Source organism: Sceloporus occidentalis, unplaced genomic scaffold, assembly GCF_023333645.1.
Source record: "Sceloporus occidentalis isolate IW3139 unplaced genomic scaffold, rSceOcc1.0.p SCAF_4, whole genome shotgun sequence".
NCBI lineage: Eukaryota > Metazoa > Chordata > Lepidosauria > Squamata > Phrynosomatidae > Sceloporus > Sceloporus occidentalis.
The window spans coordinates 100,880,899-100,897,023 of NW_028316984.1; the positions used below are offsets into that span (position 1 = coordinate 100,880,899).

Here is a 16,125-nt window from a genome sequence, read left to right on the forward strand (position 1 = left end):
TAAAATTTTTTAAAATGTTTAATTGGGAGCTGCTGTTGCACAAAAGAAAACCATGCAGAAAAAGCAGCAATAAAAGTGGTAGATTGGAGTTTCTTTTCCCCCTATGACTGCAGCAAGAAAAGGGCTGGTGCATAAAGCCCTGAGATTCTCTAGGGGGTTTATTAATTTATGTAGTTTGTTTACCCCTTCCTTCCCAGTTGTTGTAGTGCCAGGGCTCACCTTCCACTCAGCCCTGCATCTGCCTCCTGGCTACAAGCAAGTATGCTGGATTAAGTGGGCCAGGGATAGGCCTGACCTGGCAACCCTAACTGGGTTTGAGAGTGCACTTCAGTCTGTTGTGATCAACTAAAGTATTGCCCTGAAAGTATTAGGCATTTTAAAAGCAAATCCCAAAACAAGTGTTTGGTATAGTTAGTTACAAGGTGTCTGAGTCCTTCTTATTCAATAGAGCCTGAAAACCACTGTGATGATGGGGGTGGCTCAAATTCTTTCTATAGGTAGAAACGTTTGGTTTATAAGACTGGGGCGCGTTACAGACCGCCCCTTTGAGGTGGCCTCTAGGTGCTGCTTTCCCCGGTGTATCGGGGCCTCAGCTGCCACAACGGCAGCCACTGAGGCCCCGATCCACCGCTTTGCAGGTTGCGGGGAAGCGGCAAAAGGCCGCTTCACCGCAGCCTGGAAAGGGGTGTCCTTGGGGCTTCCAGCCCCAAAGACACCCCGCGGCGGTGGGGAGGAGGAGAAAGGGTCTGCTTGCCCCTTTCTCCCTTGCGTCGCTGGGCACAGCCGTCTGAAGGCTGTGCCCAGCGACGCAAAGCAGGAAGGAGCTCCGAAATGGAGCTCCTTCCGGGGTCGCGCAAAAGGCACCATAGGCGCCGTGGCACGGCCCCAATATGTCACAACCGCGCTGCCTCGTTTGGAGGCAGCGCGGTCATGACGTATTGATGGCAGCAGCCATGTGGAACAGCCGCCGCCATTTTGTGCGCGCAGAGTGCGTACTAGGGTTAGGGGGGTGCGGAAGCACCGCCCCTTCCTAACCATAGTATGTGCTCCACACGTACTATATGGTCCATTTGTAACAGGCCATTAATAATATTTTGCATAACTATGATCTCTAAGTTAGATGAAAAAGCATTCTGAATATGCGCTCTGCTTGTTCCAGTATCTTTGAACAGCAAGCAAATTCTGGTATTTGTAGTGTCTGCCATGAAACCTTGGCAAGTAGGGAGATGTAGGATTTGCCGAATAGGGTGTGTACCTAATGCATGCTTTGAAAATGGTTTGTGAATTTAAACTGAGACCAGAAGCAGCTGCTTTAGTTTTACAGCAGTTGTGCAATGCAAACAACACAGTAAACAGCAAGGCAATAATGGTCCATATTACTCTCTCTAGTGAGCACCATAATTTTTTTATTTTAAAGAGAACTAAATAGTAAAAACTGTCAGAAGAGGTTATCTGGGGGAGTGTTGGAGGGAGCACTTTGTTTAACTTCTTATCAGATTTTAGGTTCTTGAGAACCACTTGTTACAAAAATGTCCTCTTTTAGTAGCTGGAGTGCTTTGAATCGATAAGGCTGATCATTTTGCAAAGAGTGTTATATGCATATTGTTAGGCTGCCAGAATTGCATTATATGAGTTCATGTGTTTTGAGTATCTATGTGCTTTGTTCCCAAAATTGTGGCTAGTGTGTGTTTATTTATTTATTTATTATATTTATATCCCACTTTCCCACCAATATTAGGACTCAACGTGGCTCACAATTTAAAGGAAAAATACAATTAAAAGCATACAAAAAGAGAACATTAAAAACATACTGTTTGTACATTTTTTCTTGGTGAGAACGAAATTTGTAAAATTATATACAGTACCTTGAAAGCTATGATGAAAACTATGCTGAAGGAAAGGAGAAGAGAGAATCTTGAGATGGGTTCCCAGGACAGAGCTGTGTGCATGGTGTGTCTTATCATCTGCATAGCTTAGCTTAGTGAGCGCATGAGATGGGGCTTTATCTGTAGCAGCACTTCGATTGTGGAACTCCTTCCCAGTGGAAGTCAGATTGGGTCCATCCCTCCGGACCTTTGGGCAGATAGCAAAGAATGTACTGTTTAGAAGAGTCTTTGGGCCCGAACAGACAGGCTAAAATAAAGCTCTTCGAGTCACTTTGGAGGTTTGCTGTTTAAATGATGCATGTGTCTTAAGAGGCCAGAAACCACATCAAAGCTGTGCTCCAGTCCTTAGGACTGGAGCATGGTTTTGACATGGCTTCTGGCCTCTTAGGACACATACATCATTTAAAGAGCAAACCTCCAAAGTGACCTAAAGCAGCTTTATTTTGACCTGTCTGTTTAGACCCTTTGACTCCTAAACCTTGTTTTTAATCAGTTTTTTAAAAAGTGTTTTAACCTGTGTTTGTATTTTTTAAAATTCACTATGCATTGCTTTAGAAGCCCAGGCAATAATCAGAGGAGGAGGTTTGCCATTGCCTTGCCCTGAGGCTGAGAGCATGTGAGTTGCCCAAGGTCACCCAGTGGGTTTCATGGCCAAATGCAGAATTGAACTCTGGTCACCAGAGTTGTAGTCCAAACACTCAAACAACTATGGCTCATAAGACTTATAGCTGTGAACAATTTTCAGTGTCTTAGTCTCTGCAATGCTAGAAATTTAGCGACTGAAGGAATTTTCTTTTGAGGAGCAGAATTCTTATGGGGGAGCAAAGCATTAATTGTGTCCCCCTCACAGCTATTTCTCTATAACACCTAGTTAGTGGCTCTGCTGAGAACATTTCTGTCAATGAAAAATGTAAACCAAAAATTAATAGTAGCAAGTAGTGTTCAATATTTGTTTCATCATAGCAGGCTGGGGGACCCTCTGAACTGCAGTCCAATATACCTTGGGCAGGTAAAAGCTAAGAGGGCTTCTTTTAAGATTCTCCCCTTCATTATGTTGAGTTACAACTAAGGAAAATGAACTAAAAACATCTTTTGGACTGTATCATTTATGCAGTTTGTAATAAGTGTACAAAGAGGGAAAAAAGGTCCTTAGGACTGGAGTATGGCTTTGGCGTGGCTTCCGGACACTTAGGCCACATGCATCATTTAAACAGCATACCTCCAAAGTGACCCGAAGCAGCTTTATTTTGGCCTGTCTGTATGGGGCCTTCGTTGAGATCACATAAAATGTGGCTTTAAATGTCTGTGCTTGAACAGTTGTTATTGTTGTTTCCTGAAGGCATTTCTGACTTACAGTGAACAGTGAAATACAGTTTTCCTGGCAAAATTTGTTCAGAGAGGGTTTGCATTTACCTTCCTCTGAAGCTGGGAGAGTATGACTTGCCCAATAAAAATTCACCCAGTGGATTTCCATAGGTGAATGGGGGTTTGAACCCTGGTCTCCCTTAGTCCTAGTCCAGCACTTAACCACTGCATCATTCCCAGAACAGCTGTGGAGCAGTTCCTTTTAAATCTTTTTTTTTTTTTTGGAGTAAACAGCTCTTTTACTTTAAATTGGTGGGGTCTTTCCTGTGAGCTTATCAGTTCCTCCCAGGATAAGAAAATCCTCCATAGGAGCCTTACAATCGACATTTATATGAACACGATGAGGAGGAGTAAGAAAAAGTAGAAAAATGAGAAAATATTTTAGGACAGAGTAAGGATAAAGTTCAATATACCCAGATTGTTGGGGGCAATTAACTTACAGTTGTAAACCGCTTAGACACTGCTAGTTCGGTATGAAGCAGTATATAAATGAAGCTGTTTTTCTTTAATATGTGTGTGTATGTGTATTTGGAGCAAGAGGAGTGGGAAGGTCCAAGACTGGGCTAGCAGATATTTGCTGAAAAAGTGGTTCTGTAATATACTGACCTTGTTCAGATGAAACAAAGTTGAAATGACCTAGCTGTATGGTTTCCCCCCAGCCTAGCTGACTGCCTTTATAATGGTGCAGCCTGCAGCTGATTCCCAGTTCTGAGGTGTTATCAGAACAACAGGAGGCCTTAATTTGCTCAGGATCACTGGGCAGGGTTAGCCCTTTTCTGTCTTCTCACTTACTTGCATTTTTGCCCTAAGCGCCAAGGCTTTCAGATACAAAATCTTTCTGGTGCTGTTCTTTTGCTGCCCTGTACTTTCTCTTCACTTAAAAATATTGTATATAATAAAATATCTATTTGAGTAAAGCATAGAAGATGAGTTGAGTGTATGTGTGTGTTTAACCTTCATGCTTAATTGTGTAACCCATTATAAACTGTTGATGCTTTGTTCCTAAATTCTCTACATGAGGTGGTGTGCATTAAAGTGTATTTATACTTTTTCGGATTAATTAGCTGTGACCTTACGAACTGCTGTCCTTGTTTAATTGGTGTCTCCAAAGCACAGTAATGGCATAAATCATCTGATAATGAGATTCAGAGCTGGTTGCAGACATACACAATAGCATCACATTGATAACTGAAATGAAATTTGTTGATTTTGTATTCGGTTAAAACTAGAATTACCATCTCTTTTTCTGGACCTCCTCCTTTAGCCCTTAACAGCAGCCCAAAATTAAACACACACTACTTTGACCTAATACAGTACTTATTTTCATGTGTTGTTATTAAACTGTAAGGGAGCAGGACTAAAGAGAGGGATTTGACTAAAACAAATGAAGTACTAAAGTGTCTACATTCAGTAATAACAAACTACGGTTTGTGGTCTGTGAATGATCAGCTGTGATTCTCAGGCACACAAACCTTTTCCTCATCACACATGCTGCAGTTTTCTTCCATGCCAGCTTTTTAGTGAAACCACAGTTTGCTGTTGCATGCAAATACACAGATGTCACACAAACACATTAAACTATGATTTGCTCAAGCCATAATTTGCCAGTGAACCAGGATTTGCAGCAAGCTATGATTTTCTCAAACTACAGTTATAGTGGCATAGAAAGTGATGAGTAGGAAAAGTGAGTGGATCACCATTGCTTATCCATATTTATTTCTGAATGTGGCCCAATATTTCACACCAAGAAAAGAGAGGTTTCTTCTTCATGTTATTAGACAATGCACAAATTTTAGGAATGATAAAAAATGTTGATGGAAGTGAAATCTGATGTTTTAAAGAAATGGATTAAAAAGACATGAAATGAGAGGTCAAAATGTTACCAGTAATGTTGTTGTGTGCCTTCAAGTCATTTCTGACTTTTGGTAAACCTGTGGTGAACCTATCATGTAGTTTTCTAGGTGAGATGTGTTCAGAACAGATTTGCCTTTACTTCACTCTGGGGTAGTCTGACTTGTCCATGGTTTCCACAGCAGAGTAGGGATCTGAACTCTGGCTTCCTGGAATCCTGGTCCAACATTCAAATTGCTACACCACATTGGCTCTCACGTATACTTCCCTAACAATATTCATGGTAAAATGGACACTGCAGCAATTTAGGCTTTTCAAAGTCTCCTTTGGCACAAATTGATTTTTTTTTAAAAGCCTAAATTTAGTACCAGATTAGTGGGGGAAGCAGAGGGGATCCTGAGGGCTGTAGGTTTCCTGATTCTGTAATTAAATTATCCATTTGGGTTCTGGTTTGGGTAACCTGTGAGCATTCTATACAGAACAGCTAGCTTGTTCAACAAAATCCAACACACACAGAAAACCATGCTCATTTCATATAATTAGGGAATTAATAGTATGATAATGAGTAGAACTAAATGAACACAACACTTCTGTGGGGCTTGGTAGTGTGCTTTGACAAAGAATGCTTAGTATTGTAGACATTTCATGCTTGAGTGACATGATGATTTTGGTACAGTTTCTTACTGGGTTAATACTAGTGAGAAAAGAATAGATAAATTAATGGTGTTTTGTAACATTAAAAATTCACATGGGTGAACATGGTAGAACAAAAAAGCACGCATAGTTGAAAACAGGGGTGTCACTAGGGGAGTGTGGGCCACACTGGGTGACACCATAAGGGGGTGTGACACCGTGTCTTTTGGCAGAAATAGTGTTCACTCGCATCCATTTAACTCTGGAGCTTAGTGGCAGAGATGGTGTGAATGGGGCAAGGTTCACGGGGCAGAGAAAGGCGAGGCCTCAGGTTTTATTAAAAATATTCTTTTAAAATTTTCTTTAAAAACATCACATCTTACCAAATTTCCAATGTAACCACATGAAACTATATAAATGTAAACGCATTTAGGTTGTGCATATTATGTTGTCATGTAAAGGTATTTAATTTTCCTAGCTGATTATGTCACAACTATTTCCATTACATTCAGGGCTATACAGAAATTACTATTTATACTAAGGTTTGTGTATGGTGTGGTATGGGAGGATGTCAATGGAGGGTGTGTGTAATATCATGAGTTACTGCACTGGGTGACCTAGTGATGCCACTGGTAGAAACTTTTAGCATTACTGAGTCCTCACCCCCAGTAAGCATATATAATTATCTCAGAATAAAAACTGTACACTTTTGGGCTATCCGGTTCTAAATGCAAAAGGTTAGGCGCATCCAATTTTCCTAACAGTCGCTTGGCATCAACGTTCATTTAAATAATTATTTTTAAGCTGATAATGTCTGTGAAAAATCACTAATATGGGACTGACCTAAAACAGTTCTCTTCCTAATATGAAAGAACAAAATGACATCTCCCATCCAGTGTCTATGTATGGTAGTCAATGGGTAGTGCCATTCTAACTCAAAGATGTAGCAGCTGTAAGGGGTTTTAGTGTTAGGCACAAGGGTTTTTGTGGCACAGTGGTTAAATGCCTGTACTGCGGCCACTCACTCAAACTCAAAACCACAAGGTTGCGAGTTACAAGACCAGCAAAAGGGCTCAAGCTTGACTCAGGCTTGCATCCTTCTGAGGTCACTAAAATGAGTACCCAGATTGTTGGGGGCAAATTAGCTTACAGTTATAAACTGCTTAGACACTGCTTAGGTGGTATGAAGCAGTATATAAATGAAGCTTGTTTGTTTGTTTGTTTGACATGCTTTTCTACCAGCAAAACCCTGTTCTAACAGTTGATTTCAATGATCTGCCAATGTATTGTCCTTAGAATAATTTAAGATCAGCCAGCAGAAGAGTCAAAATAGGGGTGGAACATTTGTGAGGTGAACAAGGAGCTAGTTACACCAAATTCACATCTTCTCCATCCCAGGGACCAAGCCACAATACCAGCATATTTAGGCCAGGGCAAAGATAGTGCTAAGGAATTTTGAAAATCCCCAGGCTGAGAGGGTTTTGCATTTAGCACAGCTTGAGCTGGCCTAGTGTTTACTCAGCTGGCTCTTGGCCATCTTTGGAGTTAGGGTTACTCTTTAGGCCTGCAGCAAATCATATGTCAATACTGGTGGTAGGACAATGGTTTCTTCTGTACCAGGCAACAGTAGGCAGGCCATATTTTTCACTCGTCTCTGTAGTCTTAACACTTTGCTGCGATATTTCACTGAGCCCCACTCTGCCTTATAGTGGGGTTGCCCTTGCATCTATATAAATGCCTAACATTTGCCTATTCATTTTGTACAGCAAGAAGATGCTTGTCTGCAACACAAAATGCATGTTTTTGTGTCAGAGAGTGTATATGAAATATCTATTGATAAATTAAAATAAAATATGTAATGCTGCAAATCATCTGACACTTCCTATGCTGCCTCACTAATATACATTTATATCTTGGGTTTATTCCAAGGCTGGAAACTGAAAGCAGTTTACAATATATATTAATTAATATATGCTAAAATAGTGCAAAAGTCCAATAAAAATATTTGCAAAATGTTGCACTGTATTTAGCTCATTCCCATCTCAACCTATGTAGTAATAGAAGTTGGATTGCTCACTGTGCAACAAGTTGTAATTCTCCAAAGAATCTTTCAGAAGTAATAGGATTTTGAAGTTGTGGAAGCCTTTGTACAGAAACTCTCTATGGTTGCAATTCTGAGGTTTACCAAATGCAGGAACCTACAGTAATACATTTTTATTTGCAGTTCCACCATTCCAAATGATCAGTTGCAAACAATTCAGTGGGAGTGGCACAGGTTTACAATCCAAACTAATGCTTCATATTCCTTTCTATTTCAGGATAGATTGCTAGTATCCATGTCCAGGTTCTGGGGGGGGGGGGGGGGGGAGGGGGGGGAGGAGGGCTTTGAACAAAGTGCCTTTTGTTTTCTCAGGAACCAAAACAGCTGCATAGAGCAAACAATAAAAATAAACTCCTTGCTGAACTACCTTCTAACACTTGGGGGTTCTGGAGAGAGCAAACCAGGGATATTTAGAGCCATGAAGTGCCTCTTTGTGTGAGCAAAAGAATGTTATAAGGCAATCCTGTGGCTCTGAGTTGCATCTGTTACCTTTCTAAGGGGCATTTAGGAAAGAAGGGGGGAAAGTTAAATTGAATAATGCTTAATACTGTATTGACTGCATTGTATTAGACTGACTTTCAGTCTAATCCACAAACTGATTAGACCAAAGAATTTAGGTTTGGCTCTACTCACCCACTATGGAGAATATTAATCTATGTAGAATGAAAGCATCATTGGCCATGGTGTATATGTCATTTCTATTAACGCTACATTCAACATTGAATAAACACATCTAATTGTTTTTCCTGTTAGCATCTGTTGGCTTGAATAAAACAAAGTTATTTTTTAACACAACATTCTTACAGCATGCAGTTTAGTAACTTGGCTCATGATTTAAAATGCTTATTAACTGAAAAAACAGTAAAATGGGGGGGGGTGGGTTGTAGACTCATATTTAAGCACTAGTCTGGTCACCATAGGTGATCAGGTGCCCCATGCAGGCAAGTGGGTAAGCTGGCAGAGGAAGAAGGAGTAAATTTCCCTCCTCTTTAATTTAAGTCTTCTTTTTTCCCCTTTCCTTTCTTTTCTTTTGCAGGCCAGTTTCATGAATTCAAAACAAATTTTCCAGTGACTTCTGGGTGCTGGAATTGATTTTCTTGTAAGTATTTGTAAGTATTGCTATGTTTTAATATCTTTTATACTTGACTAAAAAGCCATTTTTTTAAAAAAGTAGTAAATTGATGTTCAGTGTCTAACACTGAATTTGGAAGTGTTCACAACATGAAGGCATAGCAAAAATAAATAGCACAAAACTCTGGGTGCAATTGAGTTTCCACCATGCATCCATTCATGGGACAGATCCACTGAAGTTCTCTTCTCTTAGATGATGCCTTGGTGCTCATGGCCTGATACTCTCCACACACACAGCACTGGAACTGGACTATTCACTTCAAGGAAGGGCTTTCTTATGCCATGTGATGGCACATTCAATGATGGACCCATCTTCACGCTGTGTATAAAATGTTAGCTAGAGCTGCAGAAGGTGATATGTGGCTATGGTCCCAATAATCCCCCAGTGAGTGTATGGCCTATGCTACACCCTCCAACATTTCACAGATAAAAACTAGGGCATCTTTTGTCAATCAACATTAGAGTGTGCTGAAGATGACAAAATGGGAAGAACACACAATCTTGGAGAGGCTGCAGTTTACTTCTGTCTGAACCTATAGGGAAGGGCAAGATTTTGCCTTCTCTTCTTCTCTCCCCTTGGTGAGTTAATTGAATGTGAAGAGAACTTTCCTCCTCCTGTAACTATAGGAGAAATTAGAAGACCAGTCCTGGTGACTCAAGGATTCAATTTTATTTATGGAATGAAATGTGCTTCTGTCTCTCATCCTGACAGACCAGAATCCGAAGTGAATGGGAGCCCTGAGCTACAAGCCTGTATATTCTAATATAGTTTGCCAGGGTTGCCAAATCACTACTGCAATGCATGTGCGCTGGAAAAAAATCATGAAGCTAACAGATGAAGTAGAGGTTTTGACTTCTAGGCATCAGTTGGTAATATGCATCCTCCTGCGATTGGCCTGTGATTAGCCAGGGACTGTGGCAACCACATGGCCCGCTCTCATAGTGGGCTGCCACTATGATCCCAAAGCCAGCTGCCGGCAGGAGCTCTGGGGCATGCTTCATATGAATGCTATGCCCCTGGAGTAGCTGGAAGCTGCTCCTTTTGGCCCACCTGTTTCAGGCCATAGCAACTTTCACAGTGTCAACTTGTTCTTTTGGAAGAATGTCTCTAGGACCAGGGTACACAAATAGAATAGGTACAAGCATTTTTTAGATTAGCACATGTAGAGCCATGTCAACTTCTTTGTTTATCCCCTGTTCAAAGAACTGAAACTTGCCCACCTTTTTCTTAGCTAAGTTGTTTTTAATCATAGATTTTTACAACCAAAGAATATATTAATACAGGTTGAGTATCCCTTATCTGAAATGCTTTGATATTGGATTTTGGATTATTTTTTGGATTTTGGAATATTTGCATATGAATCCAAGTCTAAACACATAATTCATTTATATTTCATATACACCTTATACAAATAGCCTGAAAGTAATTTTATACATGACATTTTAAAATAGTTTTGTGCACAAAACAAAGTTTGTATACACTGAACCATTGGCAAGTAAAGATATCACTATCTCAACCATCCAATTTTGTGGACAATTTTGGATTTTAGAGTATTTCAGATTTTGGAATTCCAGATAAGAGATGCTCAATCTGTATTCATATTTGCTTTTGCCCGCATCCACTGAGGAGGGCAAGACTCCATTCTTACTTCTCTTCTCTCCCCTGGCTGCTGAGTAAAACTACTTTTGCTCTTTGAACTCAGTTTGCAGCAACTGAAATAAGATGAGAACAAGGGGGGATCAGAAGAGGAGAGAGAAACTGGAATATGGTCTGTATTTTAGAAATCTGGGAAAGAGAGAGTCATTGGTTTAGATTCAGTCATCTATACTTAGACCCAGTGAAATCAGGGAGACTCATAAGTCACAGCTAATATCTATGTAAACTTGCTTAGGAATAAACCTATTGAATCAATTGGCACAGTTCTGAGTAGAGATGCATAACAACATACTGGATAAAATGTTTACAATATGTTACTGCATCTGAATTCTGTTTTAACAACATCATTGTGGTGGCATTCTGGGTAAATAAATCTGAAACAATCAAAATGGATGTGTGTGTGTGTAGTAAAAACTCATAATGTATTCCTTAATACATTTATGGTGTTTGCAGTGGGTTATTGATGACTGGGTGACTTGCAGGTTTCTCATTCATGGGGCTGCCGTAACTTGAAGTTGACTTGGGGGACAGTTAACAACAAAGTAGAAATATGTGTGCATGCATAGGTGTATATAATATATACCATAATAATCCTAAAGGATGTCTTGGAAAATGTAATACTATGTTCTGTGTTGTAATACTATGTTCTGTGTTTGTACATCTATTCATATTTGCATACTCTGGAATAAGAGAGAGGAATGCTGAAAATGGCCCTCTTCCAAAAAAGGAAATCTGATTGAGGAAGGATTGTTGATCTGTGAAAAGGTAGCATTTCTCACATAAAGTGCTCTTTCTGGCGTTGGTCAGATGGGATGAGAAGATATAGGTGGTCAGGAAAATAGCATTCAGATAAAGTAAGTAGGCTGTAGTTAATATACTGAATCTTGAAGTATTATGTATAGTAAGGCTGCCATTGACTCTATTTAAAGTTAACTTCACAGACATTTCATTGACTTATTTTAGAAGGACAGGATCCATGGTAGAACATTAAAACACCCTTAGTTTTAATTCCTTTAAAATGATGCTCACAGCTCAAGGTTAAAATATAAGAATACTACTTGGAAGCAAGTTCCTTTATAATCAGTTAGGCTTGTTCCCTAGCAAATATGTTTAGAATTGTAGCGTAATACATGTTGATAGACTTGTGAAGCACATTTTACAGTGCAGCTGACTAATCTTGCTCTGTCATTTAAAGGATTTATTGTACTCTGTAGAGATCCAGTATTTATAGCTTATAACTTTAAATTCCCTTGAGCTAAATATAAAATCTAGGCTCTGCGATGGACCTTGCACTGGTTCACACAAGCATTTCATTACTTGATTCATCATGTCTTGATGACTTGTGGCTGAACATTCATACTGTCTTAACTAGCAAGCATTTTTATCTTGGGTAAGTTGAGGCAATATGGAAACTCTTTTGTGTTGTTTTTAACTGCAATGTGTCACCCACACTTGCAAGTTGTGTAAATCTACCGTTAGTTAAGAGATAAACAGTTTTAACCTCTGCAAGTCAGCCTTAACCTTTGGTCTAGGCTTACCATCGCTAAACCATGGCTAAATCATCCAAAAACCGTGATGGTGTGATTGCCAATTGCACTTGTTTCTTGTGATTAAATCACCAAGGAGGCATCCCACTCCTCTCCCTTCACCAAAGCATTTGCACAGCAGCCATTTCTCCTATAATGGGAACTTCCGTTATGGGAGAAATGGCTGCTGTGTGAATGCTTTGATGATGGGAGAGGAGCAGGATGCCTCCCTAATAATTTAATAATGGGAAACAAGCACGACTGACAATCACACCATCACAGTTTTCGGATGATTTAGCCACATTTTAGGGATGATAACCCTCCATGTGATAATCTCCATTATGTCCAGTGCATACATATTTATATTACACGCACATCTGTGAAGCAGAATAATATTGTATTTTTAATAAGTGGATGCTGTTTGTCATATTAGGGGTTTTAAGATATTTTATAAGCAAGAAAGTCAGAATGGAGTCTTGATAAGAGATGTATGTGTGTGTAAAAAACATTTTTTTTCCCAGGGATGTTCTGGATGATGATTCTAACAGGTTGTTATGAGGTATCAATCTACAAACTAATTTCCAGTATCCCATTTTCTACCATATAACATTTATGGAGTTGACTGAGTTGCATAAATCCTATTTTTGGGAGGACTTGGTGATATAAGTCCAATAAATATGTTTCCATTCTTTGGCTCTCCAAATTATTTTGGCTGGAGTTGTCTTTGGGATTCAGATATGAGCTGATCCTGTGACAAGAAAATGTAATGTGTAAATTTTGAAGCAGAAACATAAGCTTATGGAGTCAGAGAGAATACAAGCTAGGCTGCATCTGCTCTGCAGAAACAGTGCAGTTTGACAGAGCTTTAATTGCCATGGCACAATGCTCTGAAATTCTGGGATTTGTAGTTTTGTGAGAAAGTAGTCTTGCTATTAGAGAGCTCTGGTGCTACAACAAACTGCAAATCCCAGGATTTCAGAGGATTGAGCTTTGGCAGTTAAAATGGTGTTAAACAGCATTGTTACTGCAGTACAGATGCAGTGCTGGTTGAGGTATATGAGGGTTATCATGAGGACTGTTAAGAATTCAGGATGTTAATCTACTGGATTATTTTTAGATATTGGTCTGCTAGTTATTTAGGGAGACAGAAGTGAATGGTTAGCTCCTCATCAAATTGGTATTTTAAACAAAAAAGATTGGTGAGATAAATTATTTAGTAAGAAAAAAATCTGTTGTCATTATAAATACTGCACTGTTCCACTGATTGAAATATTCATCACATATGGCAGTGTGGCAATCTTGAAACTTTTTTTTCATACTGAAATATAATACAACCTGTGAAATACTGAGTGCATAACTAAGGTTCCTTATTACACCTATAAAAACATATAGTACTGTGATCCAAATATCTTGTAGTTATTTTAAGCTATGTATGAGGTTTTGTAGTTGTATACATTTCATCTAGTATGATCCTCTTTCTCAGGGTTTAGATCTGATGTTTCAGTCTCAAGAGTGACTGTGTGTCTTGAGTTAGGAGCAATCAATGGCAAAAAATAACCCCAGTATCAGAGCTACTACCATAGGTATCTAGAACCCCTTGGCTAAATGGTTCTGTCTTGCTAAGTAGCAAACAAGCTTTTGAGAGTGACAGAACTCAAAGGTCGATCACTTCTGTCATTTTGGTACATATTATTATTATTAACCTTTATTTAATAATAATAATAATAATAATAATAATAATAATAATACATTTTATTTATAGACCGCTATTCCGCAATGATCATAGCGGTGTACAGTAAAAAATTGCAATACATACAAAATACAATGTGACAGTTAAAGGAGGGAGAAGTCTCGTCCTTCAGGCAGTCCCCGATGTTGCTGGGTCTGCCTGATGGCTCCCTCTGAGGCCGAGATGACAGTTGAGGAGGGAGGGGCCTCTTCCTTCAGGCTGTCCCTGATGTTGCTGGGTCTGCCTGATGGCTCCCTCTGAGGCCGAGATGACAGTTGAGGAGGGAGGGGCCTCTTCCTTCAGGCAGTCCCCGATGTTGCTGGGTCTGCCTGATGGCTCCCTCTGAGGCCGAGATGACAGTTGAGGAGGGAGGGGCCTCTTCCTTCAGGCAGTCCCCGATGTTGCTGGGTCTGCCTGATGGCTCCCTCTGAGGCCGAGATGACAGTTGAGGAGGGAGGGGCCTCTTCCTTCAGGCAGTCCCCGATGTTGCTGGGTCTGCCTGATGGCTCCCTCTGAGGCCGAGATGACAGTTGAGGAGGGAGGGGCCTCTTCCTTCAGGCAGTCCCCGATGTTGCTGGGTCTGCCTGATGGCTCCCTCTGAGGCCGAGATGACAGTTGAGGAGGGAGGGGCCTCTTCCTTCAGGCAGTCCCTGATGTTGCTGGGTCTGCCTGATGGCTCCCTCTCTATTTATGAAGCGCTGTAAATTTACACAGCAGTCCCACTAAAGGGCCTGTTTTTGCAGCTGTGTGAAGTTTTTGGTTGGGGTGTGGGAACCTGTGGTGCTCCAGATGTTGTTGGTCTCCATCTCCCATCAGCACCAGCCAAAATGGCTAAGAATGGATGATGAGTATTATAAGCCACAGATATATAGGGGGCTATCAGTTACTTGCCTGTGATTCAGACTTTTTCTTATGTACATACCTTTAGGCTTGGGGGAAATTCTTAGATCATGCAAAATAGAATTAGGTTACAGAGTGTGAAAAGTAGTGATTTTTTTTTACCTCATGCTATCCAAATCCATAGAAGGAGATTTTTTTAAACACCAGTGAAATCAATTACCCCTATCTTATCTTCTGCAGTGGACCCTCTCCATCTGCTGAAGTTTATTAGTATGCACCACTCAGCAGGATGTAAGTGTTGCAAAGTGTAGAAGGGAATGAAGGTGACAGATCCCTTCACCTTGAGTGGCTCATACAACTTTGCAGGTGACAGAGTGCATACTTCTTGACCTCTGTGAATTTTTAATTTCATATATATTTTGAACATTTGCTGTACATGGGGAAGTATTAAGGGTAAAGCATGCAAAGGGATCTTGTAGCACCTTTGAGACTTATTGAGAGAAAGAGATTTGCAGCCTTAGCTTCTGTATACTGAGTCTACTTCCTGAAAGCTTCTTCTGTGAAAGCATATGTTGCAAACTTCTTTCTCTCAGTCTCAAAGGTGCTATTCCTTTGCACACTGATACTGACTAACATGGCTATGTCTTTGAATAGTATTACTTCGAATACTACTACTAAGGCTAATTACAGTTGTCTTAAAACCTTTGGGTAATGCAAAAACACCAGGAAAATACTTGATGGTACTGTGTGAAATTAGTAACTATATGGTATTTCTCATAAGGTGAACATTAAATAGATTCAAAGTTAAATTTACTAAATGAATCAAGATGGTAGATGGTTTTCCCCTTTTCCCTCTCAAGAGTATATATGGAGATGTGAGCTTGTCTATACCCACAACACCCTATTCCAATATCTTAAGGGTGGATTGATTCATCTACTGATATAAAAACAAAATCACTTAGCACTAGCCATTCATTCATCACAGTAGATGGTGCGGTAAAAGGTTAACGGCTCAGTGGATGGATGAGATCAACAATAAATAACTGTGCTGTTCAGAGGCCTGGTGATATAAGTTTACAGCAGGCAAAAGAGAGCTTTTACCCACTTAGCACACAGTTTGATAAAGATAGTACTATAAAAACATCTGTATGTCTAAAATTGATTTGAAGCAAAATACAAGTCTTAATGAAACATGTATCACAGTAAAATGTGAAAATAGGTGCAAAGAGACTTTTAAAAACATTTTTTAAAATTACATCCACAAATTCTATAACTGTTTCTGTGTAAATCTGACATATGGAGCACTGATAATATAAATTCTGCTCAGGTCAATGGCTTAGGCAGACTCTGTCCAGGATGGCAGTTCTGGGTCACAACCCTGCATCCCAGACCCAGGTTGCAGGTGG

The 16,125-nt window shown here is 40.0% G+C and overlaps 1 protein-coding gene across 7 annotated transcripts in view; it reads left to right on the forward strand.

Annotated features, from left to right (window-relative positions):
- The window catches only part of SOX6 (SRY-box transcription factor 6), a 582,676-nt gene that overhangs the window by 79,928 nt on the left and 486,623 nt on the right, over positions 1-16,125 (forward strand). For 5 of the 7 annotated variants that reach the window (XM_089521088.1, XM_089521086.1, XM_089521092.1 and 2 more), the window contains exon 2: positions 8,873-8,935. The gene's annotated coding sequence lies outside the window, so the exon portion shown is untranslated. Of the gene's footprint in view, positions 1-8,872; positions 8,946-11,314; positions 11,390-16,125 lie in introns of all 7 variants that reach the window. The other 2 variants (XM_089521089.1, XM_089521087.1) reach the window with 2 other exon arrangements.